A 25,749-nucleotide genomic window follows, 5' to 3' on the forward strand; every position below is an offset into this window, starting at 1 on the left:
AGGGAAACTGGGACGATCTTAGAAATAGTCTTTAAGTATAATGATTGATGTATATAAGCTAAAAGTTGATATATAAATTGAATTTAACATAACAATAAATCAAGGTTAAAATTTAGGGATAAGAACTTGCTGAACAAACTTTTGGATATGGAATACAAGAAGGGGAGGTGAGGGGAAGTTGTGGAAAAAAGGTACTGAAAATATGGATTGTAAACGTTGAATTTTTCTTTTTTTTCTTTCTCTTTTTTGTTTTACTTTTTTATGTAGTACTTGAAACTCCAATAAATATCATTTTTTAAAAAAAAAACAGAACAGCTGGGCGGTTCTTCATGATCCTGGTGACTCCCTTGGCTGCATCAGAGGCAAGGATCATCTCCCTCATCTTCAGGATGGTCCCGATGGTCGAAGGATTCCTCCCGTACTCCCTGGCGAGGTCCGTCACACGCATTCCACTGTCGTGCTTCCGGATGATCTCCTTCTTCATTTCCAGCGTCACCTTCTCCTTCTTCCTCTCGCCGGCCTCTGCAGCAGCAGTCTTCTTGGGCCCCATGGCAACACAGCTCCTACCTTCGCAACCCCCCCCCAAAAAAATCAGTGCTTCACATCCAAAAAATTCAAAAGCACCCAGCCACCCACCACACAGAAATTCAAACCCAAAATCCAAACCCCCCCAAAAAAGTTTTAAAAGTTTAACTTACCAAATGGCTGCAAAATAAGTTTTGGAAAAGCTTCAAAAATCACCAAAGTCTTCAAAAACCTCAACTGTTCCCCCAGCCACCCACCACACAGAAATTGCAAACCCCTCCCCAACTGTTCCCCCAGCCACCCACCGCACAGAAATTCAAATCCAGAATTTTTTTAAACAACAGCAGAGTGGCCCAATGGTCACAGAAAATCATAAAACTGCAGGAAAAACCCACACAAGCTTCCAGATTCTTGCAAACCCCTCCCCAACACCAAGTCCTTGAATTCCAAACACCCCAACCCAAAATCCAAAACCCCCAAAAAAGTTTTAAAAGTTTAACTTACCAAATGGCTGCAAAAGAAGTTTTGGGAAAGCTTCAAAAATCACCAAAGTCTTCAAAAACCTCAAAAAAGGCTAGCACACCGCGTGCTATGAGTTGCTCCTCGAAGTCAAGTCGCAACTGCACCTCTTCAAGCAATGCACCCTGGGTATTAACTGTTTTACGAAAAAGGAAACAAACTTGCAAGACGTTTTCGTCTTGCGAAGCAAGCCCATAGGGAAATTCGTCTTGCGAAGCACCTCAAAAAACGAAAAACTCTTTCGTCTAGCAAGTTTTTCGTCTTGCGAGGCATTTGTCTTGCAGGGCACCAATGTATATCAAAAAATCAAAACAATCCAATAAAAACATGAACACCCACAATTAAAATTCACAAATAAACATTAGAAGCCTGGAGGGCCTTCGGAATTCTGGGACTGTCCCTGGAAAATCAGGACACTTGGAGGGTATGGCAGGAAACTCTTAATCTCAAGGTCGCGGGTTCGAGCCCATGCTGGGCCAAAGGTTCCTCTTTTTCATTTTCAATTTTACAAAGAATCAAAATACAAACATCATATTTCCTTTGACTCCCCCCCACCCTTTGTGGATCCTTAGGTTACAATTTTTGTCCTGCATCTCCTCCCCGACTCCAGTTATTATAAGTCTTTACTCCAATCCATGATTTGAATTTTTACTACACGTTTTCTGTCAAACCTACGAAGGATTGTTGTTTACAATAATTTTTTTCCAAATGCATTTTAAACTCTCCCCATTCTTTATTGAAATTTGATTCTTCCTGGCTCCCGATTCTTCCGACGAATCCTGCATTGTGTGTGGGGGGGGTGGACTAGATGACCCCCCAGGTTCCCTTCCAGCTCTGCAATCCTATCAGTGTTTTTAAGTTGCCCATATATACAATAATAGAATAGCAGAGCTGGAAGGGGAGGGTCACAAGTCTAACCCCCCCCCCCCGTGCAATGCAGGAATATTTGGCCCAGCGTGGGCTCAAACCCATAACCCAGGAATGGGGAGGTGGGTTGGCTGGGGGTGGGGAGAGAGAGGAAAGAGACCCAGCCAGGAAGAGCAGGGTTTTTAAGGAGGGGGGGGGGAGGAGAGGGGGAAGACTGAATTCCACTTACCGTATTTTTCGCTCCATAAGACGCACTTTTTTCTTCCAAAAAAGTAAGGGGAAATGTCTGTGCATCTTACGGAGCGAATGCGTGGTCCCTAGAGCCAAATTGCCCAGGGGATAAAGCAGATCATGCTTCTTTTTTTGAAAGACGGAAGGGGGTGTTAAAACAAAGCCGCTGATCGGTGGGATCGGGAGGGAGATAAGGGAGGCTAGATATAAAGGAGGCTGCCTGGGAGGGGGGGAGGTAAAAGCCCATGGATCCTCAGGATTTTAGCATTGGGTCACCCCAAATTCACCACCAGATCACATAGCATGTCCATGGCTACAGCCTGCACCCAAAAAATCACGCACCCACTGTTTTGTGGGGCCGCAATGGCGCAAAAACGTGGTTACAAAACACAGTTCCACATGGATCCTCAGGATTTTTGCATTGGGTTGCAGCCTTTGAGGCCTTTCCCACGGGTCGGGTGTGCATTGCTCCCATCAGCGAGCCAAGAAAGTTGCGAGAAGGCTGATCAGCTGGATGCGCTGCTGGCGGCTAGGTCATCTTTTCCTGAGAAGAGGAGAAAGCTTTGTTCCTTTCAGCTACTTTGTGTTATGCTTTGTGTTATACAGCAGAGCTAATGCATTTTAGGTTTGCATCCCCAAAGAAAGAATTTGGGAAGTCTTGAGGCCTAGTTGGGGTGACTACACACTAATTGGGGTGACCACACAGTCAGGATTTGGGTATCCTGTCCCTTCATTCCTCTTTTATTTTGGACAGCCTTCCAGCTCGTCCCAAGGAGGCACTGGCTGATATTCTCGGGCTAGTGCTATAGTCTGGGGCCAAACCATTCGTGACACCATTTTATGCATCATATTTTGCAAGCACTGCAATAAGCAAGGTACACATGTGCAGAAAAGAAGCAAAATTATCAATGGGCCTAGTGACATCATCAAAAGTCCTCTAGGTTTGGAAGCCAATCAGTCCACCAGGACATGTCCCATCCGTTCCAAGTAGGGACAGGGACATGGGCCACTTTTTCAATTTCTGCTGCCAAATTTCGAATAGCTTCGCCATGGTCAGAGATGTTAAAGCAACAGGCCCCTCCCTCCTGTCACATTTAACGCAACACAAAACCCGCCCTGTCGGGCCAGAACGTCCAGCCCTAAACGGAGCTGAAGGACTGCTGTGTGCGTCTCATCTAATTGGGTAGCGATTAACCGGAGGGCTGTGGCCGTGGCATTGGCGACAATCTCTACTACCGCTTGGAGTCTTATTATGCGGTTTAGATTATAAATTGGCCCCATTGCCCCTGTGATTTTCTCTCCCCGATTCCATGAGGCCGGGTCGTAATGGGCCACTATCCTTTCTGGAGGCCATTGATCCTTACCCCAATTTTGGGAGCTGCCTCCTGCAACTGCTACTAGGTCAACCGAGCGTCTCCTCCGACGGGGTGCAGTGGCAATCGGCTCATAAATCCACATGGGAGGAATTAAAGAGGCTGGGAAGCACACTCAATACCATCCCTTTGGCAGATTATAAGACAGTTTTCCACACACCCAATACACATCATGTCCTTGAGCAGAGACACCACCTCCCCCTTCTGAAGCCCTTGCCAAGTGCGTCAGGAATGTAGTTAGATTACAGCCAGAAAGAGTTCCTACTACGGACTCAGTCACGGTTGTCTTGGCTGGGAAGGTGTGATTACAACGCTTTTTTTAAAAAAGAAGTTACTCTTGAGGTCCTTGCTTAGAGCAGGGGGAGGGTAAACTTTGGCCTTCTGGGTTTATGTTGTTGGGCTGTAGCTCCTAATTAGCCCCAGGCAGTATGACCAGCAGTTCAGGATGATGACATAGCAGCCAAGAGATAAGCATGCAAAACTGATGTCCTACTACTTGCATGAACTGAGAAACAGTCTGTATTGGCGTTAGATCCAAGCCGTGCTGTGCTGTTGCTGCAACAGCCTTTAGCAAGAACAGATGAGAATGAATCATTTGGAGAAACCTTATTCCGTATGCTGAACAACCATTGTTGGATCAGGGCCGTAATCTTCCCACACAAAATTATCACTTGAGACAAAGTATTACCAACCATTCAGCAAAGGGTTATCCAGTTTCTGGGACAGTGGGGGTACACTGTGTTTGTTTGTTAACGAAGGGGAAAGCAGAGAAGAATCTGGAACCAGACCCCTTCGGCCGCTAGGCGTGGGATGGGATACTGTCTAGCAGCTATGGGATTAGCAGATGGTCATGGGGGTTATATTTCTAGCCATGCCCGGGGGGTTATCTTCAGCCCATAACTCAGGATTCATGAGGCGCCAGTGTTCCCTGTTGCAATGTTGACCTCATGGGAAGCTGATTTTGTTGGGCCCGGTCTATCCTAGCAAGTCTCTTCCTCCCCTCTCAGGGCCATTGCCCCATATGCTCCCGGCTGGTGAGGTGGGGTCCAGGCAGGTCCCCCGGGGGGTGGGGGTGTGCCATGGGTGCCGGTCACAAAATGGCTGCCATGGAGGGGGGGCGGTTGTAGGAGAGGCTGCCCCTTTTAGGATTTCAAGGTGAAGCTATTGTTGTAAGAATTCTAAGGTTCTTGTTGTTGTTGTTTAGTCATTTAGTCGTGTCCGACTCTTCGTGACCCCCTGGACCAGAGCACACCAGGCCCTCCTGTCTTCCACTGCCTCCCGCAGTTTGGTCAGACTCATGATGCCTTATGAGGAACGGCTAAGGGAGCTGGGCATGTTTAGCCTGGAGAAGAGGAGGTGAAGGGGTGATATGATAGCCATGTTCGAATATATAAAAGGATGTCACATAGAGGAGGGAGAAAGGTTGTTTTCTGCTGCTCCAGAGAAGCGGACACGGAGCAATGGATCCAAACTACAAGAAAGAAGATTCCACCTCAACATTAGGAAGAACTTCCTGACAGTAAGAGCTGTTTGACAGTGGAATTTGCTGCCAAGGAGTGTGATGGAGTCTCCTTCTTTGGAGGTCTTTAAGCAGAGGCTTGACAACCATATGTCAGGAGTGCTCTGATGGGGTTTCCTGCTTGGCAGGGGGTTGGACTTGATGGCCCTTGTGGTCTCTTCCAACTCTAGGATTCTAGGAATTCTATGTTTGTAGCTTTGAGAACACTGTCCCACCATCTTGTCCTCCGTCGTCCCCTTCTCCTTGTGCCATCCATCTTTCCCCACATCAGGGTCTTTTCCAGGGAGTCTTCTCTTCTCATGAGGGGGCCAAAGTCTTGGAGCCTCAGCTTCAGGATCTGTCCTTCCAGTGAGCACTCAGGGCTGATTTCAGGCAAAGACATACATCAGTATATAAACTACGTGTCTGAAATAGTACAGGAGAGCAATCCTGAAGCCATTTGGACTCTCTCAAATTGACCTCAAATATTCCTCGCAAGGAGGAAGGAAATGGGGAAAGCCCAAAGGGAATATCCTGTATGTGTGCTCTGTTTAACCAAAGTCAGCCAAACAGGCTTATTTTTCACATCCACTGACACCAACATGCTTTCTCTATTTTCTTCCTGCACCTTAGTAATATTACAGGAAAAATCCGAGGGCTCCCTTGGACAAAACAAAGACACCAACCAGGATAACTTGGAGCAAAACAGCAGCCTGTAGGCTTGGCCTTTATTGAACTGTTGCAACAGGGTATTCCCCTCACTTGCAGGAGAGAGGAAAGACCCAGAAGAATAGTGTGCAAGGTCTTATAAAAACTTTTGAAATTCCCCTCCTCTAGGTCTAGCCCACCCCCAGAAACATCATGCATACATTACAGAAAGGAGGGGTTGTGGGAGGAGTTGGTGGTAACCTGAGTGTCTTGTCACCTGGCTGGTTCCTCCTTCCCCCCCCATGGAGACAAAGGGGAGTTTGCAGTTTCCTGCCCCCAGAGGGAAGATCTGATCATTGTCCTTTGTTTCAGTCCATGCTGAATCCACTCCCATATGCAAGTTCTTTGTGATCTTGATTGTCTTCTGTCTGGGATCATCAGGGTTGGCATGGGCAGGGCTCCTGTGTATGTGCTGAGACAGTGAAGGGATTATGGCTGACCAGGACTAAGCCACCCCCCTTTGTTAGTTCCTGTCATATGGAGTAAAATAAAAATGGAACAGGGCAAATCCGATGTATGGTTGATTTTCTATGAATTTATAACAGACATGTGGCGTATGTAGTGTGTGAGTGTGAGTGTGTGTGAAGTTTGTACAAACTGAATGATTGGGGTGGGGGGGGGGTTCCTGCTACAGTAAAAAGAATGATACATCGAATAGCGACAGCTGTCTGGTTGTATTTCCTAAACATAAAAGAAACATTTCACTAATAAATGAAGTGGTCTGTTGTGAATTACTCATACCTTATAGCATCTAATATAGGAATTCAGTCAGTGGGCTCCCTTTATGGAGTTTTGCTGGCAAGCTCTGCATTTCGCTGGGGAAAGAGAAGGGTCCTGAGCAAAGTGCTCTCCGCATGTATTGAAAAGTTCTTAAAAGCAGAGTCCCTCTCAGCACGCCCAGAGGCCTTTGCCACACGCCCTGAGAGGAGCGAAGTCAGAGACCTAAAGCCTAACTGACAACATGTGATCCTTAACCCTTCCAGGTGTTGTGCAGCGGGGGAGCGGGATCTAACCCGCAGCATCCCCACGTGCATCTCGCCGCGCTCCTCTGCCCTGCTAGCTCTAGGGTCCAACAACCCTTTGAATGACAGCAGCGCCAAGAGGAAGGAAGGGGGGGGAGAAGCACAGTTGGTACATTCCACGTCCTCCTGTTCGACAAGGGACCCGAGTGCGCCTTCGCTATCTATGCCAGGCCTCTGAAGCCTGTCTGGGGGGCTACGACGGTTTCCTGAGGAAATCAAGGAATGGCGCGGTCTGGCCTGGTCTTCTCTCTCTCTCTCTCCCCCTCACACACCAGCAGCAATGGGACGGCCCGGAGCGGAGGCCTATAAGAAGCGGCCGGAAGCGGAAGGACGTCACTTTTATCCGCTCTCGGCGGTTGGGAGAGAGGCTGAGGGCCGAAAAGCGCGGGAAGAGCGGAGCGAACCAAGTGAGTCAGGCGGGGGGGGGAGATGGGGCTGATCTGTGAGGCGGGGAGGCGGGGAGCCGCAGGCCGAGGGGAGGCGCGGGCCTGGAGGGGGGGGGGCCAAGGGAGCCGGATTCCCACCGCCTCCGCCGGCTCGTCTCTCCCTCGGAAGAATCCCCCCCGCTCCGCGGAGATGGTATGTCCCGGCCTGAGGGGGGGGGGGAGAAGGCGCTTCCTCCGAAGGCCTCGGTGGGCGGGGGCTCCGCGCGGAGAAGCGCAGTAACGCCGAGGTCGGAGAAAGAGAGGAGCCCGGCGGGGAGAAGCCAAGGCCCCGCGGCGCGCCCCTGGAACGGAGCCAGGCGGGCGCAGGAGAGGCCCGTCCTCTCGCGAGAACGCGTGGCCTTAGTGGGGCCGCGGAGGCCGGCAATGGCGGCGTGGCCTCGCCAGGGGGCGCCGTTCGTTGGGCTGGACGGGGCAGGCAGGCGAGCAACGGGGAGCCGGGGTGCTTTGCAAAGGCGCACAGGGCGCAGGAGCTCTTCTCCCGTTGTTTTTCCCTAGAGAGGAAAGGGTGGAGGTCCTGTGATAGGAATTCTGGGGACTTAGATATATGTCCTAAACGGCCTCGGTCCAGTATATCTGAAGGAGCGTCTCCACCCCGGACACCTGGGTCCAGCGCCGAGGGCCTTCTGGCGGTTCCCTCCCTGCGAGGAGTGAAGTTACAGGGAACCAGGCAGAGGGCCTTCTCGGTGGTGGCGCCCGCCCTGTGGAACACCCTTCCAGCAGATGTCAAAGCGATAAACAACTACCTGACATTCAGAAGACATCTGAAGGCAGCCCTGTTCAGGGAAGTTTTTAATATGTGACATTTCAGTGTATCTTTCATCTTTGTTGGAAGCTGCCCAGATTGGCTGGGGAGACCCAGCCAGATGGGCAGGGTATTGTTGTTGTTGTTGTTCAATGTTCCTAAGTGTACCAACCAAGCACGTACTTTGATCAGCACAGGAAAACCGACCTGAAACCATTTTTATTCATCAAACTGACCAAACGATTTCTCTGCAAGGTCGAAGGAAAATGGAAAAGCCTCCCCATTGTCTTTTCCTTCACAAATCCTGTCTTAAGGGTATGTCTCTGTATGAATAGGGTGAGCCTGTGACCTGGCTCAGGAACTAAGTGAGCGTTAACAGGTGACCTGCCAGACAGGAGGTAAACAAGGCACTCAGATTTCTGCTGTAGATCGCCCTTTCTCCGATGTAGGTATGAAGTTTCTGGGGGTGGTCTTGGACTCCAGGGTGGCAATTTCAAAAGTCTATATAAGGCCTTGCGCACCATTGTTCTGGGTTCCTCCTCCCTCCTGCATGAGAGGGGAGCACCCTGTTGCAACAGATCAATAAAGAGGTGGCGGCATGTGATTAAGATGGCGTCGTTAGTGGTAGCTCTATTTTGTGCTCCGCGTTGATAATATAGATTTATCAGTATTTATCAGCACTTTTAAAGCTTTTTTTTTTCTTTTTCCTTTTTTTAACCGAGCTTAGCAGTTTTAAACTATCACTCTTTTTTTATTAACTGCCAAAGGCCTATTTTTATCCAAAAGAGGCTCAGCAAGCCGCCCTATCTTCACGAAGCTGGTAATTAGCAGACGGGGAGGCCAGCTACTCCTTTGGAAGGATGCCGAGCTTTTTATCTATAAAAAAAAGGAAGGAATTGAAGCAGCTATAACCCCAAGAAACACAAGGCAAGTTCAACCCGATAATTATTCCAAGGGACTTTTGTTTTGTTTTTTTTCTGCTTTGTTATACTGCCTAGCTACTTTACTGGTTACGTCGTGAGGCTGTTGAATGAGGGAGAAAGACCTAGTTGAATTTTAAACGAAACAAGGCACAGTATGAAAGCTTAAGACCAGTAATATTTTCTAACATTTTAAATGACTGATACCTCACAAGCCCCGATGTAAATTGCTGGAGAAACTAACAAGTTGGAGAGGTTGGAGAGGTTTAGGAGGCAACTTCCACAAATCGGCATTTCTGCTATTGTTTACTCCAGCTTAGAACAAAAGATAAGCCGCCGTTAAGCAAGCACCCCCTACCATATATCCATATATACCCATATACCCACTATGGTCCTCACCAGGAAAAAATACAAGGACCAAGGAATTTTGCCTAATTCACCACAGAGCCCGATGGAGCGCCGAAGGAGACAAAGTAAAATTACCAGCTACTTTCCTCAAAAAGACTCGAGCAAGAGAACTCAGAATGAGAGTATCCTAGATGTAGCTATGCCTTTGCCACTCACAGTGTTGGATTGGTCAACACAGCTAAAGGACTTGCAAACAAACAACAAGAGGACAAACCATCCAACAAATTTGGCCCAAGAACTTGCCATAGCAGAGAATGCTACAAAGGCTAATACAGCCAACACACCTGATGCCAATCCTCATTTGTCACCGCTGGAACTTGGAGGTAATCTTTCAACCCATTGGTTGAAAGCCAATGACTGCGGAACAGAAATGTGGGGTGATTATCTTCAGGAGCAGATATACCAGATTTCTAAGGATCTCCTTAACGTTAAAAATTTTTTAGCGATAACAAACGGGCTGCTCCTGACCCTAGTGGATAATTTCAAACAACATGTGAGCGCTTCAGACCAGAATACAAATCCCCTAGCCAGCCCGGATCCACCACTCCCCAGCAAACCCCGGAGGAAAAAAGCTGTGCCTAAGATGAAGAAAAGCAAAAATATGAAAAACCTAAGGCGGCTTAAGACAACTCACCGTACCTGTAAAAAATATTGGCAGAAGCTCTTTAACCTTCTTCCATCCCTTTCTACAAGTGGAACAAACAAATCTAACTCGAGTGCCATCAAAGAGACACGTAAAGTAGATACATCCATAAAAGAATCTAAACCAAGTTCTGAAGAATCAACACCGAGCTGGGACAAAGGAACTAATCCATCTACAGTTATACCGCCTCAGAGTCCTCTTATGGCCAGCACAGAATCTGTAGACAGAGGTGAGCTGGCGACCCAAACTATTGAGGGGAACCACTCCTCTCAAGCTCGACAGATGTTGTGTCCCAAAAGAGAATGGAGTTTAGTCCTAATCCCACAAAAGCTTGTCTTTGCTAATTACCCTAAACCGCCTAGATTTTATGCAGGGTTGGACCGTATAGACCACTTTTTGTCCATTATAAGTGGCATTTTACCGGGGGTAGTAAAAGCAACTGACATAGCCGCTATAGAGTATCTACATCAAGATGATTGCTCGGTACGAGCATTGATTACTTTTTTAGATCATAATCTGGCCAGTTTCATTTTTAGAGCTAAAAACCTATTCAAAAAAGAAAGAATAGTCCTATTAAGAATATTTGAAAATAGAGCACCTGCAACCTCTCTGATGGGGCCCAAGAGCATAGGAATGGAAGTTCACAAAAGGGAAAAAACCAACCACCAAAACCATCGAAATAGAAAGCATAAGTTCCAGCAGGATCATCTCCATCAAACAGTACCAAATGAAAAAAAGGAAGCCCCACATCCAACTGGCGTCTGGCCTCTCACGTGTGATAGTGAGGACTCCGCTTTGGAGGAAGAACTCTCGCTGATAAAGCGATTCTGGTCACTGCATTCTCCAGCTCAAACTGAGATCCTGAAAAGACTTGATTTACTTCGAAGCAGACTAGAAAAAAAGGATGATCAAGGTGAGACAATGAAGGACCCTTATGTGCAGCCCATATCTCCCAAATGTCTGGTGGATAAGAAGACAGTGGGAGGCACCTTTAAATGTGTAGACGTGGAATTACAATCTGAGCCCCCTGTGATGTACAATAAAGTAAGACCAAATCAAGGTGTGAAACCTCAAAGCTCCTGGCACAGCTATCTTAAATTGTCTCCGAATGAATTAGCTTCCCCCCCAACTCCAAAATCTAGCCCCAAATCACCAAGAAAAGAGGATCACTACACTCTCTCCAAGCAGTCATCCTCGAAAAGAGCCAACGGGTGTGTTTTTTTAGACACCAAAGAATTGCTGGACGTGGTGGTGACATAGATCCAGCTCCCCGAAGGGCCCGGGGCCTAAAAGTGCTGTCTTGGAATATCGCGGGTTGGCACGCCAAGAAAAATAATCAACAATTTTTGTGCTACCTTAAGCAATTTGACATCATCTTCTTTCAGGAGACATGGCAGAATGACCCTATATTTCTTAATGGGTATAACTGCCACTACCTGCCTGCCTCTCCATCTCTAAGGGGCGGCAGATCCAGTGGTGGCCTAGCTTGCTTCATCTCCACGGAGCTGGCGCATTCTCTAACAGCCCTACCCAGCTGCAATTCTTTAGCAACAGCCGCTCTACTTAGCTTCAAGAGAACTACTCTCTTGCTGGTCAATGTCTATATTCCCCCAGGCCAAAAAAACCCCGTTGTCAAGGCTACATGGGCTGAGCTAGAGGCGTTTTTAGAGCCTCTCGAATCTACTTACCCGTCTGCCCTGACTATTGTGTGTGGAGACTTCAACGCTCGTATAGGAACAGATGACAACAGTCTATACACTCATTTCAACCAATTTATGGACCCTGAAGAACAGACGGATATTGGTGCGACACGACTGTCCAAAGATAGTAGAAGTAATTTCCCAGGTCTCTGCTTAGTGCAGGCTGCCAGACGGAGGGAACTGCTGATATTAAACGGCAATATAGAGGGGGACCGCCCCGGGGAATATACCCATTTCTCCAAGGCTGGGGGAAGCGTTATAGATTATATCTTAATCTCAAGATTTGCTCACAGCTTTGTAAGGAAGTTCCAAGTGGGCCACAATACTCTGAGTGATCACCTACCTCTAATTTTAGATCTTGCAGGTCGGCCTTTTGACTATTCTATTGCCGAGCCACAATATATACCTTCTGTAAATTTGGATATACCTGCCCCCAAAAGACTCAAATGGTCCCCAATACTGAATGAAAATCTAACCCTCCTTCTTCAGTCAGTGGAGTTAAAGCTTATTCGCTCCGCTATTGTATCAGGCAATTCAGTAGATGCGATTATGGAACGCTTTAAATTACTTTTGGAAAGATTGAAACCCCATTTAACAACAGTGATACATAGCTCCGCTACAAAGAGGGCAAAGGACGGAGCTAGCTGGTTTGACCTGGAGTGCAGGCAAACAAGGAGACAAACAAGAACAGCCTACCAGAGATACAGGAAATCAGGGACTGCCCTCCTACTTAATGCTTATATTTATCTGAGACGGTCTTACAAACAATTACTAAGGAGAAAGAAACTGGAAGCTGAAAGAGCCGCATGGCACAGTTTGGTTAAGGCATCGCACGAGAAAGATACTACTTGCTTTTGGCGAACCATATCTGGTCTACTGGACCAGGAGCGTACTAATTCCATCTGTACAGTGGAACCAATGGAGTGGTTGCGCCATTTTCAATCTTTGTTCTATGACCAGGAAGCCCAACATTACAAACTATGCATTCAATTGGAGGACCTACCTCATTGGCCACCAGTAACTGCAAAGGAAGTTGAGAATTTAATCGCACAATTAAAGAACAACAAGGCCCCAGGGAATGATTACATCCCTGCCGAACTTCTGAAGTCCAACATTGGCTGGTGGGCCCCCCTGCTGGCGTCTTTATTTTCTTGGATCGACTCAACGGGTTTACTCCCAGATGGTTGGACTGAGGCAATAATTATCCCAATCTATAAAAAAGGACCCATGACAGACCCGGCGAGTTATAGACCAATCAGCCTTCTGCCTATACCCAGCAAACTATATGCCAAACATCTTTATATCAAGCTAACTAGCTGGCTGGAAACTGAAGCTATTCTAGCGGAAGAGCAAGCGGGTTTCAGGCAAGGCAGATCCACCATAGACCATTGCTTCACCCTAGCCTATTTAATTGACAAATATGCCAAAAAATCCCGTGGGGTGTTATATGCAGCCTTTATCGATCTAAAGGCTGCTTTCGATTCAATTCCACGTGTAAGACTCTGGGATAAATTGAGCACATCAAGTATAGACAAAAGACTATTATTTCTGATCAGCTGTTTATATAAAGACACGGTGCTGCATGTAAGAACTTCGTTAAATGGCCATCTTATAGGACCAGTTCCTGTCAGTAAGGGGGTCAAGCAAGGTTGCATCCTGGCCCCAGTTCTATTCAACATCTACATCAATGATATGGTTAACTGTTTGTCATCTCCGGACTTCCACGCCCCCAAACTGGCTGACAAATCAATATCAGTGCTTTTGTATGCTGATGATGCGATACTCCTATCTCGAACAAGAATAGGCTTAAATAGGCTCATAGGTGAATTTTCAGCATACTGTAGGAGAGAGCAACTGGCAATAAACTATCAGAAAACCAAAATTATGGTTTTTGCAAGGAAACACAGACAGTACAGCTGGAGGATGGATAACCAGACAATTGAACAGGTTAAAGCCTTCAAATATTTGGGTATCGTTTTCCAGTCGACCGGGTCCTGGGATGTCCATCAAAAATGTGCCAAAGAAAAAGCAGCTCAAAGTATCAAGATGCTGTCCCGCTTCTTTTACACGAAGGGGGGCAGATACATCCCAGCAGCCCTTGAAGTTTTTCAAGCAAAACCTCTGGCGCAGTTACTGTACGGGGCACAAATCTGGACGGGGAACCACTGCTCCAGTCTTCAAACTGTTCAGTCTAAATTTCTAAGGCAGATATTCGGCGTCCCCTCCTGTGTTCCAAACGCAGCATTACGACTCGAGGCCTGCCTTCCATCTGTAGAAACTCAGACCTGGCAGAGAACATTCAACTATTGGCTTCGTCTTAATCTAAATCCACCTGGTCTACTGCCTCTAGTAATGCAAGACCCTCACAAAAGCAAGTGGTTCAAAACTGTGCATCAAAAACTCCTTACATGCGGTCTGCATTCACAGTCCCTACTATCAATGGGCCTCATTAAAGCAAAGAGTCTAATAGGCCAGCGCCTGAAAGACATTGAACGACAAAACAACCTGATTATCTTAAAGAAACTGTGCCCATGGTATACCTACTTTCCCCCTTCTCATTTTGACTCTCCAGCTTCATATCTGTTTAAACTAACCATCCCAAAATACAGACGTGCCTTTACATTGGCTAGATGGGATGTTCTTCCCTCTGCTGTACTCGAAGGTCGTTACCAAAAGACTCCATTTGAAAAACGACTTTGCCCATGTGGAGATGGTAACACGGAAACAGTGTCCCACGTCCTTCTATCTTGCCCCCTTTACAAAGACCTAAGGAATGAGATTATTACTCCACTCATTCTCTCCAACCCCGGCCGTTCACCAGACATTACACTGTATTTTCTATTATCTGATACGGATAGTCAGATAACAGAGAAGGTCGCGAGGTACATCGAGAGAGCTGCGAAATTGAGGGCCACCATCTGAGTGACAGACTTGTTCATCTGACGGACCTCCTTTTGCTTGTTCTTTTCTTCCTTCTATCCCTATTTTCACTTTTAACTCTTGTATAGCTGTGGCCTGTTGGCTTTGCTAATAAAGTTTTGATTTGATTTGATCAATAAAGATCAAGCTTACTAGCTGCTTTGCTTGTCAATATTCTCTGGTTGGCTTTTGTTATTCTCTCCTACCAATAAGAAACCTATGTAAGGACACTATATGGGCTCTTGGATACCCCATAAGGGAAAACAGCGATTTTTGGTTACAACAGTAGAAGATGATAATAATAATAATAATAATAATAATAATAATAATAATAATAATAATAAATATTTGTTATTTATACCCCACCCATCTGGCTGAGTATCCCCAGCTACTCTGGGTGGCTCCCAATTGAGTGTTAAAAACAATACATCATTAAATATTAAAAACTTCCCTAAACAGGGCTGCCTTCAGATGTCTTTTAAAGATAAGGTAGTTGTTTATTTCCTTGGCATCTGATGGGGGGGTGCCACTACCAAGAAGGCCCTCGGCGCTGGACCTCAGTCTTTGGGCTGAACGATGGGGGTGGAGATGCTCCTTCAGGTATACAGGATGAGTTTTGTGAGACAGAAGCCATAGAGCAGGCACCCCCAAACCTGGCTCTCCAGATGTTTTGGTTCTACAACTCTCATGATCCCTAGCTAGCAGGACCAGTGGGAACTGTAGCCCCAAAACATCTGGAAGACTGAATTTGGGGGTGCCTGCTGCAGAGGAAAGAAAAGTGGAAGAGCAGTGCTATGAATGTGGGGGGGTAGGTAGGTGAAGGCTTAACAGTGGATTAATTTCGTCTTGCGAGGCACTACTGTATATTTCCAAACAGCCAGGCTTATTAAAATGCAGTATGCTGAGCTGCAGGAAATGCTAGTTCTTGTGCACATTTCCTCCTTCCCCTGCGCATAATGTATCCAGCTCCGTAATGTAGGTAAGCTGTGTGTACAGGCATGCAGGTGCAGGTCTTTCCCTGCTTGCTTGGTTCCGGTTCCTTTGTGTCATCTTGCCTTCAGTGTTGCCCGTTCATTTTGGTTGCGAATGAATGTGGTGTCAGAGAAGGCATAAATCAAATCCACCCACTTGCAGCGTTTTCCTATGCTAGGAATGGTCCCTAGTGGGTTTGCTGTATGTGGGACATCTCTAGGTTTGTCTGCCTGTGACTCCTTGGAAGTCCTTTGTGTAGTTTTGTTAGTGTTCATTTTAAGTTTTTTGAAAACTTGAAAGCTCCTTCCATGATTGTAGATTCAGGTAGGTAACCATGTTGGTCTGATGCAGTCGAAATAAAATAAAAAATTGTTCAGTAGCACCTTATACACCAACTAAGTTTGTTCTGGTATAAGCTTTCGTGTGCATGCATGGGATCTGAAGAAGTGTGCATGGACACGAAAACTTATACCAGAACAAACATAGTTGGTCTATAAGGTGCTACTGAACAATTTTTTCATTTTTTTTATTTTAAAAGCTCCTGTCTGGATGAAGACTTAATGCTTCAGCTTGACTGAAGGCCCTATTTTCACAATGTGGGTAACAAAGAGCAAAGGACCAAACAACATGATACAATTAACAATTGCCTGAATGTTTTTTAAAAAAGTAAATTGGCACAGACACCTGAGCAGTGGATAAGGGAGGGGCCCCCACAATGCAGTGGCATAATGTGTAGTTTCCTCCAAAGACTAATCTCATGCCAGTGCTTGGTTAAATCACCCTTTTTTCAAACTTCAAAATTAGTGGGTTGTTATCCCTGGCATATTCCATATGTTTACTCGGACACACTGTGTACCAGTACAGACAACACTTTCTCTGATTCAAGGAACGTGTGGGAAAGAACTGGTGTATATGCACTTCTCTAGCAGGTTCACTCTTCCTTGCAACCACATGGGTTGGTGAAAGTGTACTGCAGGGGTCCTCAAACTATGACTGTGGGCCAGATCTGGCCCACCAGGGTCCTGAACCCTGCCTGCCCAGCAACTGCAGAACCCACCGCTGTCTAACAGGTCTGTGGCGAAAGGAAGTACAGTGGTGCCCCGCAAGACGAATGCCTCGCAAGACGAAAAACCCGCAAGACGAAAGGGTTTTTCGGTTTTTGCGACGCTTTGCTAGACGGTTTTCCCTATGGGCTTGCTTCGCAAGACGAAAGCCCATAGGGAAATCTCCAGGGACCTCTTTTAAATGCTGGCGGTGGGGAGCAAAGCCTTTCCCCCCCCCCCTCCGGACTTCAGAAGAGGTCCAGGAAGGCCGGCGGGGGCGAAAGGCTTTGCTCCCCACCGCCAGTATTTTAAAAGCAGTCCGGGATAGCAGGGAAGCGCGTCCCGCTATCCCGGACGGCTTTTGAAGGCGGGGGGGGGAGCAAAGACTTTTGCCCCCCCCCGCCCGCCTTCAGAAGAGGTCCAGGACCTCTTCTGAAGGCGGGCGGCAAAAGTCTTTGTCCCCCCTGCCTGCCTTCCCGGGGGCTTTTAAATCGCCCCGGGACAGCGGAGAATTCCTCCGCTGTCCCGGGGCGATTTTAAAATGCTGGCGGGCGGCAGCGCTGCCGCCCGCCAGCATTTTAAGATCGCCCCGGACAGCGGAGAAGTCCTCCGCTGTCCCGGGGTTTTTAAAATGTTGGCGGGCGGCAGCGAAGGCGATCTTAAAATGCTGGCGGGCGGCAGTGAAGCGTTTGCTGCCGCCCGCCAGCATTTTAAGATCGCCCCGGGACAGCGGAAAAGTCTCCGCTGTCCCGGGAAGGCAGGCGGGGGGGAAGCAAAGACTTTCGCCCCCCCCCCCGCCCGCCTTCGGAAGAGGTCGGGGGACAGACTGTCCCCGGACCTGGTCTGAAGACGGTTTCCATAGGAACGCATTAATTGATTTTTAATGCATTCCTATGGGAAACCGTGCTTCGCAAGACGAAAAACTCGCAAGACGAAAAGACTTGCGGAACGAATTAATTTCGTCTTGCGAGGCACCACTGTATAGTGGTATTTCGGGTTACATACACTTCAGGTTACAGACTCCACTAACCCAGAAATATTACCTCGGGTTAAGAACTTTGCTTCAGGATGAGAACAGAAATTGTGCTCTGGCAGCACGGCGGCAGCTAGAGGCCCCATTATCTAAAGTGGTGCTTCAGGTTAAGAACAGTTTCAGGTTAAGAACAGACCTCCGGAACGAATTAAATACTTAACCCGAGGTACCACTGTATGGCGTCCCGTGCGCGACCTCTGCATCTGGTGTCTATTGATACCACAAGTGGTTGGTTGGTTGCGGGGAGGGGGGGCAGTGCACATGCAAGAGAGGGATGATGTGATCCTGTGCACATGCAGCAGGCAGGCCAGCACTTTTGCATTCTCTATAGTCCATGGCTGAGAGTTCCTTCAGCTGCACTGCACGAGGTGAGCAACTCAGGTGAGGCAGCTGTGTGGGGAAGGTTGGCCGCCCCCCACTTTCCCTTTTCAGCCACTATGCTCTTGAGGCGGGACAGGGAAGTGCCCATTTTGGGCCCAGGGAGCCTCATTCTGCCGCCCCTCAAGACTGAGACGGGCAGCTGCTGAGGCATCTCTCCTCCAGCCTCCTTGGTTGGGGGTCAGCCATGACTAGGTTTTGAAATGGGCTCCCACGTATTTAATGTGCATTATCACTAACATTGCAATATATATTTAGAAATAGATCCATCACGTTTAAAATAATGAAAATAAGGCATGAGCACTGACCATTTGCGTTATTGCTCAGTGCTGACATTTTTTATTTTAGTCATTACTCCTGTTACATTGTTTTTGTAGCTCTATTTATTGGTATTTTAGTAATAGCAATTTTCAATCCCTAGGAAATCATTATGTCAAAAAAGAAGAAGAATTGATTCTGAAATATTGAAACTGAAATATGGATTGACAACTCAGCAAAATACTTTTGTGAAGCAAGAGCAGCGAAATAAATCATTGCGAGCAAGTTTTCAAGTTGCCAAGCTCATAGCATGCACTGGCAGACCCTTCGTAGAGGGAGAATTTGTTAAAGAGTGCATTCTTTTTGCTTCCAAAGAGATGTATCCAGAGAAGACTGATTTATTTAGTACATTGAGTCTTTCAGGATGTACAGTTACACGTAGGATTGATGAAATGGGGGGAAATTTGCATCAACATTGGCACAACTCCTCAAAAAGACCTTTATTTTTCATTGGTACTTGACGAAAGCACTGGTGTTCATGATTCTGCACAACTAATTTTCATTTGTGGGACAAATGATAATTTTGAAGTCACAGAGGATCTTGCTGCATTGCAAAGCATCAAGGGAACAACAACAGGAGAGGATATCTTTGAAAAAATGTTTGCCAAACTGCGTGATTTGGATCTGGACTGGGCTAAACGTGCCAGTGTGGCAACTGATGGTGCTCCTAGCATGGTGGGGCCCAGGAAAAGAGTGGTTGCACGCATTAACCAAGAGATGAACAAACACAACCATTCACATCCAATAGCCATACACTGCCTCATCCACCAACCAGCACTGTGTTGTAAAAACAAAACAAAAAAAAATTCCTTCCAGTAGCACCTTAAAGACCAACTAAATTAGTTCTTGGTATGAGCTTTCGTGTGCATGCACACTTCTTCAGATACCTGTCTCTTTTCTCTCTTCTCAGGTATCTGAAGAAGTGTGCATGCACACGAAAGCTCATACCAAGAACTAACTTAGTTGGTCTTTAAGGTGCTACTGGAAGGAATTTTTTTGTTTGTTTTGACTATGGCAGACCAACACGGCTACCTATCTGTAACCGTATTGTAAAAAATCACTGAAGTTTGACTCTGTCATGAAAACTGTGGTGTCTTGTGTTAACTTCATTAGACCTTATGCACTAAACCACAGTTAGTTTCAGGAATTTCTGTCTCAGTTAAATGTTGATCATGAAGATATTCCGTACCACACAGAAGTCCTTTGGCTGAGTAAAGGGAGAGTTATGAAACGCTTTTATTACTTACTTCCGCATGTTTCTGATTTTATGCTTATGAAAAATAAAGACGTACTAGAGCTCCAAGATAATAATAATAATAAATTTTATGTATACCCTGTAGGTACATGGGTCCTAGGCTGCATAGGGCTTGAAAGGTCAAAACCAGCACCTTAAACCTGGCTGTACTCCACCAGGAGCCAGTGCAGCTGGTAAAGCACCGGGTGAATGTGATCCTGCGGCAAGGACCCTGTAAGGAGCCTCACTGTGGCATTCTGCACCGGCTGGAGTTTCTGGGTCAGTCTCAAGGGCAGCCCCACGTAGAGTGAGTTATAATAATCCAGTCTGGAGGTGACCATCGCATGGATCACAGTGGCTAGGTCAGGGCGAGAGAGGTAAGGAGCCAACTGCTTAGCTTGGCGGAGATGAAAAAATGCCGCCTTTGTTATAGCTGCAATCTGCGCCTCCATGGAAAGGGAGGCATTGAAGGTTACACCCAAGCTCTTGACAGAAGGCGCTGGCACTAATTGAGCCCCCACAAGAGATGGGATTTGGCCCCTCAACCCCAGGTCACCCCGACTCAGCCAGAGGACCTCTGTCTTTGAAGGATTTAACTTCAACCGGTTCCCATGCAACCATCCAGCCACAGCTTCCAAGCATCTGGTCAGTGTGTCTGGGGCCGAGTCAGGGCAGCTGTCCATCAACAGATAAAGCTGGGTGTCATCAGCATATTGATGACAACCCAGCCCAAAGCTCTGGGCAAGGGGGTGCATAAAGATATTAAAAAGCGTTGGGGAAAGGGTTGCGTCCTGCGGGACTCCACACACCAAGAAGTGCTGAGGCGCCAACTCCCTCCCTAGCGGCACCCTCTGTCCCCAACCCGAGAGAAAGGAGCGTAACCATTTTCGAACTGTGCCCTGAATCCCCATGTCGGCAGAACGGAAATGGCACCTTGCCTTTCTGACAGACATAATAGAGCTACTGAACAGTTTCCAATGTTCAGCTTCAAGGAAAGGGGAAGCTCATCTGTGATATGTTTTTACTTGTGAAAGCGTTTCAAGCAAAATTAGACCTCTTTAAACAAGTGAAGGAGGAAAATTTCTGCCATCTCCCCACGAAATGTGTGGATATACTGGAAATGTTGCAAAAGGAGTTTCAAACTTGATTTAAAGAGCTTCACATCCATGATCAGGGCATACAGCTTTCCCAGAACCCATTTTCATTGACTTTGAAACTGCTGATCCAATTTACGAAATGGAATTGATCGAACTACAGAATTGTGACTCTCTGAAAGACGCATTCAAATCAAGCAGGCTCACTAATTTCTGTGCATCTCGCCCCTCTGAGACATATCTGAATCTCAGGAATCATGCCCTCAAATTTGCAACCATCTTTGGCAGCACCTATGTCTGTGAACAGACTTTTCCCCAAAGGAAACATCTGAAATCTCCAACCAGATCGAACACTTGCATCACTTGCTACGACCAGCAGTGACAAAAATGGAACCGGACACTGACTATCTCATTAGCCAAAAGCAGGCCCATAATTTCCATTGAAATATAAGTTTATGTTGATTAAAATTGTTCTTCATTTTAAATTTTGTATTTTTCCTGTTTTTAGTGCACTACAAATAAGATGTGTGTATAGGAATTCGTTCATTTTAAAAAACTATAGTCTGGCCCCCAACAGTGTCTGAGGGACAGTGAAGTGGCCCCCTGTTTAAAAAGTTTGAGGATCCTTGCTCTACATTGTCTTTTCCTTACCTGTCTTAAGGGTGCATTTGTGTACAAATAGAGTGAGCCTGTGACCTGGTTTCAGGAACTGAAATTTCAAAAGGAAATGCAAATAGGCATCAAAACGCGAGATGCAGCCAGAGACATTGGGACTCAAAATGCCCTGATGGATAATTCGCAAACCATGCACTCAGATTTCTCCTTTTTCTATTACATTTCTCCCACTTTTTTTGATGAGGGTTTTCAACAACGGCTGGGGGGAAAGTGCGCTTTGTTTGGGATAATATAAGAAATTGAAGTCCCAACAAATAAATGCAGGAACATGTGCATTACCGCACGTCCACAAGCACCAAAACATGCCGCCCCCTTTAAAGTCTAAAAGGACCATATTATTTTTTTTGCAAGAGCGGCCCCTACAGGAGCTCCTGCTGCTACTGCAAGCCTTGCAAAATAGTGCTTGCTGACACCTTATCTGTCAGCCAGCAACCGGTCAATTATTACTCCATTTCCAGCTTGTGTCTAAATGAAGTGTTTGCTGAATCTAGAAGATCCTCTCTCCTGGGAGGCAGGAACTCCTGGATGGATCACCTGTCTGACAGGTGCTTGCCAAAAATAGAGCAGACTTGCAAAGCAGGAATGAATGGGGTGACAATAATCTCTGGGGTCACAGTACTTTTGCCATTCCTATAGGATGTACTAGGAAGGACCATTATCAAGGGTCCTAATGGACAGGTGGGAAGTCAGGCCCTCAAATTTTGCTGGCCAATTCTTCCTTCCTTGACATTTTGTTATGCTTTGGGGTGGCCTTTCTGCCAAATTGGGGGGATACTTTCTGAGGTTTTAAAAGGTGTTACACACCTTTGTGGGCGTCCCTCCTCACTTTGGTGGGGAGACACTGCTACCAGGCCAATAAAGATCAATAGTTTGTGTCCTTTTCAGGTTTATACATTTCCTTAATTTCACAATCATTTTAACATTTCATTGTAAATTATCTGTATTTGTATTTTAAACCAATAAAGATTTACCATGGGGGGGTTAAAACTTCCTTCCCCCTCTTTATGCGGATCCTTAAATATCTTCTGCATATGCAAATTCATTTCATTTGCTCACCTATTTTAAATATATACTCTTCTCAAACTGCAGGTTACTACAACAATCCTGCTAATGTTTTTATCTGTTTGCAATTTATCTGTAAATATTCGATAAACCATTTCCATTCTTCTATAAAAAGTTTCTTTTCTTGATTTCTTCTTCCATATTCCATAAGTTTTTGTATCCATTCTTCCTTTGTGGGGACTTCTATGTCTCTATATCTCTGACCTGGAGCAGACCTTGAGGGACGCTAATTACCTTGGATGGGGATACGGGCTGTAAAAGCCAGCCAGAATTTTCTTACAACAGGGGGTCTCTCTTCTCTTGTCGCTGGAAGTAGGAACCCTGTTGCGGCACCTGGGAGACTCCCCCCCCCCATGGGAAGAAGGCTCAGAGCCCCCCAGGGAGTGGGGTGGCGATGAGTGACCAGAGGGAAAAGACAGGGAAGAGGTGGTGTTGGAAGCAGAAGGGGTGACGGGGCTTAGTGAGCAGGGGGAGTCTATGGCAGATAATATTTATAATAATTTATTACTTATACCCCACCCATCTGGCCGGGCCTCCCCAGCCACCCTGGGCGGCTCCCAGCAGAATATAAAAAACACGTAAATCATCAAACATAAAAGACATCCCTAAAGAGGGCTGCCTTCAGATGTCTTCTAAAAGTCGGGTAGTGCTTTATCTCCTTGACATTTGATGGGAGGGTGTTCCACAGGGCAGGCGCCACCACCAAGGCGGCCCTCTGCCTGGTTCCCTCTAACCTCACTTCTCGCAGGGAGGGAACCACCAGAAGCTGAACGATGGGAGTGGAGATACACCTTCAGGGATACTGGGCCTTTGAGGCCATTTAGGGCTTTATAGGTCAGCACCAACACTTTGAATTGTGCTCAGAAACATACTGGGAGCCAATGTAGGTCTTTCAGAACCAGTGTTTTATGGTCTTGGCAGCTATTCCCAGTTCACCACTCTTGCTGCCGCATTCTGGATTAGTTGTAGTTTCCGAGTCACCTTCAATGGTAGCCCCACATATAGTGCATGGCAGTAGTCCAAGCGGGAGATAACCAGAGCATGCACCACTCTGGCCAGACAGTCCGAGGGCAGGGAGGGTCTCATCCTGCATACCATATGGAGCTGATAAACAGCTGCCCTTGACACAGAGTTGACCTGCGCCTCCATGGACAGCTGTGAGTCCAAAATGACTCCCAGGCTGCATACCTGGTCATTCAGGGGCACAGTTACCCCATTCAGGAGCTGGGAGTCTTCTAGAAGTGCAGAATCAGAGGCAGGAAAGGAGGGAGGCGAAGAGGCAGAGATAAGTCAGATGGTGAAAGGTCACAGGTGTCTCCTCCTGCTGCTGCAACAATCTCCCCTCTTTTCGGGGTCTCCCAGAACCAGGAGAGGCATGAAGAGGGCGTAGGAGAGGTGGGCTGTGTGCAGGCAGTGTCTCCGACTGCTTGCAAAAAGAAAGCCCTGGAGAGAAGGGGACTTAGGTGGCTGTGGAGAGGCAAGGATTTTTAGTTTTGGCAAGACCTACTGGGTTGAGGGGCTGTGCTCATGAGGCCTGACTCTCGACAAACTCGGTGCAGATCATGGCTCTGCTAATAAAGTGTTAACTCCATCTTTGACAGGTGTGATTTATTGCCTGGTCTTTGACCTCAGGCTTAGCATCCTCTTTGTGTTTACTTAACCTGGTGGCTGCCTCTGATCTTAATCTGACCCTTGAGGCAGCGTAAGTCTCTAGAGTGGGGCTGGGGCCATTTTTTCTGCACCCCATTCCGGGGAAAACAGCAGACAGAGCGTTTCATCACCAGCATCTGTTGGGTGGCTCTGAGGATGTGGAGGCAGATCTCTCTCTTTGCACAACTCTCTCCAATTCCGCCCTCCAGCGAGGAATCTTGGCAAAGGAAGAGGAATGTGTCCCCAATGAAGGTGGAAGAGTCTCTGCTGCTGCTCCATAACTCAACCGATCCAAATGACAAGAAAGGGGAATCCGACTAAATATCAGGAAAAACTTTCTAACAGCAACAGCCGTTCGATGGTGGACTCTCCTTCTCTGGAGGCTTTTAAACAGGGGCCAGATGGTCACTTGCCAGAGGGTTCCTTCACCTGCGATTCCGGCATTGCAGGGGGTTGGACTAGATGACCCTCGGGGTCCCTTCCACCTCTATAATTTGATGATTCTTGTTTGGTTCCACCGAGGGTTCTAAGCTGGGAGCTTTAAATCTCCTTTGACAACATTTAAATCATGGTGGGGAGGAATCTAGTGTATTAAATCCACATTTGCCCAGTTGAAGCTGGGGGCTAGGGAATTAAAACACTTCCCCGCCCCATTCCAACTTGCACCCTGAAAGGTATTTGCCAGCATCAAATAGCAAGGAGGAGGGAGGGTCTTCTCCCATCCCAAGCTGTTGGGCTTCACCCCTGAACCTATTTGACCACCTTTGCTCAGCGCATGCGATGCTTAGCCAAGGATGCCTCTGAGCATGCGCAGAGCAGCCTTCCTCCTCACCTGACAGAGTTGAAGAGCTGCACAGGGCAAGCGTTAAGCCGCCTGCAGGATGCCAGCTCTGGCTCGGCTCTCGTCTGCGATTCCTGCATTGCAGCGGGTTGGACTAGATGACCCCGGGGTCCCTTTCCAGCTCTACAGTTCCGTGACTCTTCATGCAGCCAGTAATCATCTGCTAGAGGCCTCTCCGCACCTCCCCAGCCAGCCAGCCCTTGGGCAAGAAAGGTTATTCTTAGCCTTAGAGGAGGCCGCCGCCGCCACTGCCTCTCCTGGGATCCATTTTCCGACACGGCCTTTGGAACAGCTGGATAGGTCAAGCGAGGCTCTGGAAGGGGGAGCAATGCCACCATCTGTCACAAAGCGCAGGAGGGGAAAGAGACAGAGGCAGGATGAGGCCAGGGGCCGATATGATGCCCCCAAAGAGAAGCCAGCAAGCAGGACTTGAGGGCACCAGTCTTCTGCAACTGTGGTTCCCCCGTTATCTGGTATTCACAGGTAGACTGTTCCTGGGCATGGAGGGTCAGCTGCAAGAAAAGGCCTCCATAAGAGGAGCCTGCTGAATCTGGCAAATGGCCCACCTAGCACAGCATCCTGCCCCCCCCAGTGGCGGAATCAGAAGGGACCTTAGTGGTCCTCTAGTCCAACCCCCTGCAAGGCAGGAATCTTTTGCCCAAGGCGGGGCTCAAACCCTCGACCCTGCGATTAGGAATACAGTGGTACCTCAGGTTACGAACACTTCAACTTACTTTTTTTGGGTTACGAACGATTGTAAGTTGTCCAAGCTCTCGGAGGCCTCGCCGCTGCCTGGAGGCAAACCTGGACATTGGCGGGGCCTACGGAGCTCTGTGAGGACTCTGCGAATGCAGGGAACCAAGCCGATTGTGATTGTGGAAGAGGACCCTAAGCCCCCTCCAAACAGTGAGTACACATAAGAAAAATA

At 47.3% G+C, this 25,749-nt stretch overlaps 1 long non-coding RNA gene across 1 annotated transcript; it reads left to right on the forward strand.

The window, feature by feature from the left end:
* Positions 1–7,354: 7,354 nt before the first annotated feature.
* Positions 7,355–18,458, forward strand: LOC309355916. Its single transcript, XR_014162621.1, has 2 exons — positions 7,355–7,416; positions 18,369–18,458. It is a non-coding gene; the product is annotated as an uncharacterized lncRNA (long non-coding RNA).
* Positions 18,459–25,749: the final 7,291 nt, after the last annotated feature.

This window comes from Podarcis melisellensis, assembly GCF_964234715.1.
Source record: "Podarcis melisellensis genome assembly, chromosome: 13".
Lineage (NCBI taxonomy): Eukaryota > Metazoa > Chordata > Lepidosauria > Squamata > Lacertidae > Podarcis > Podarcis melisellensis.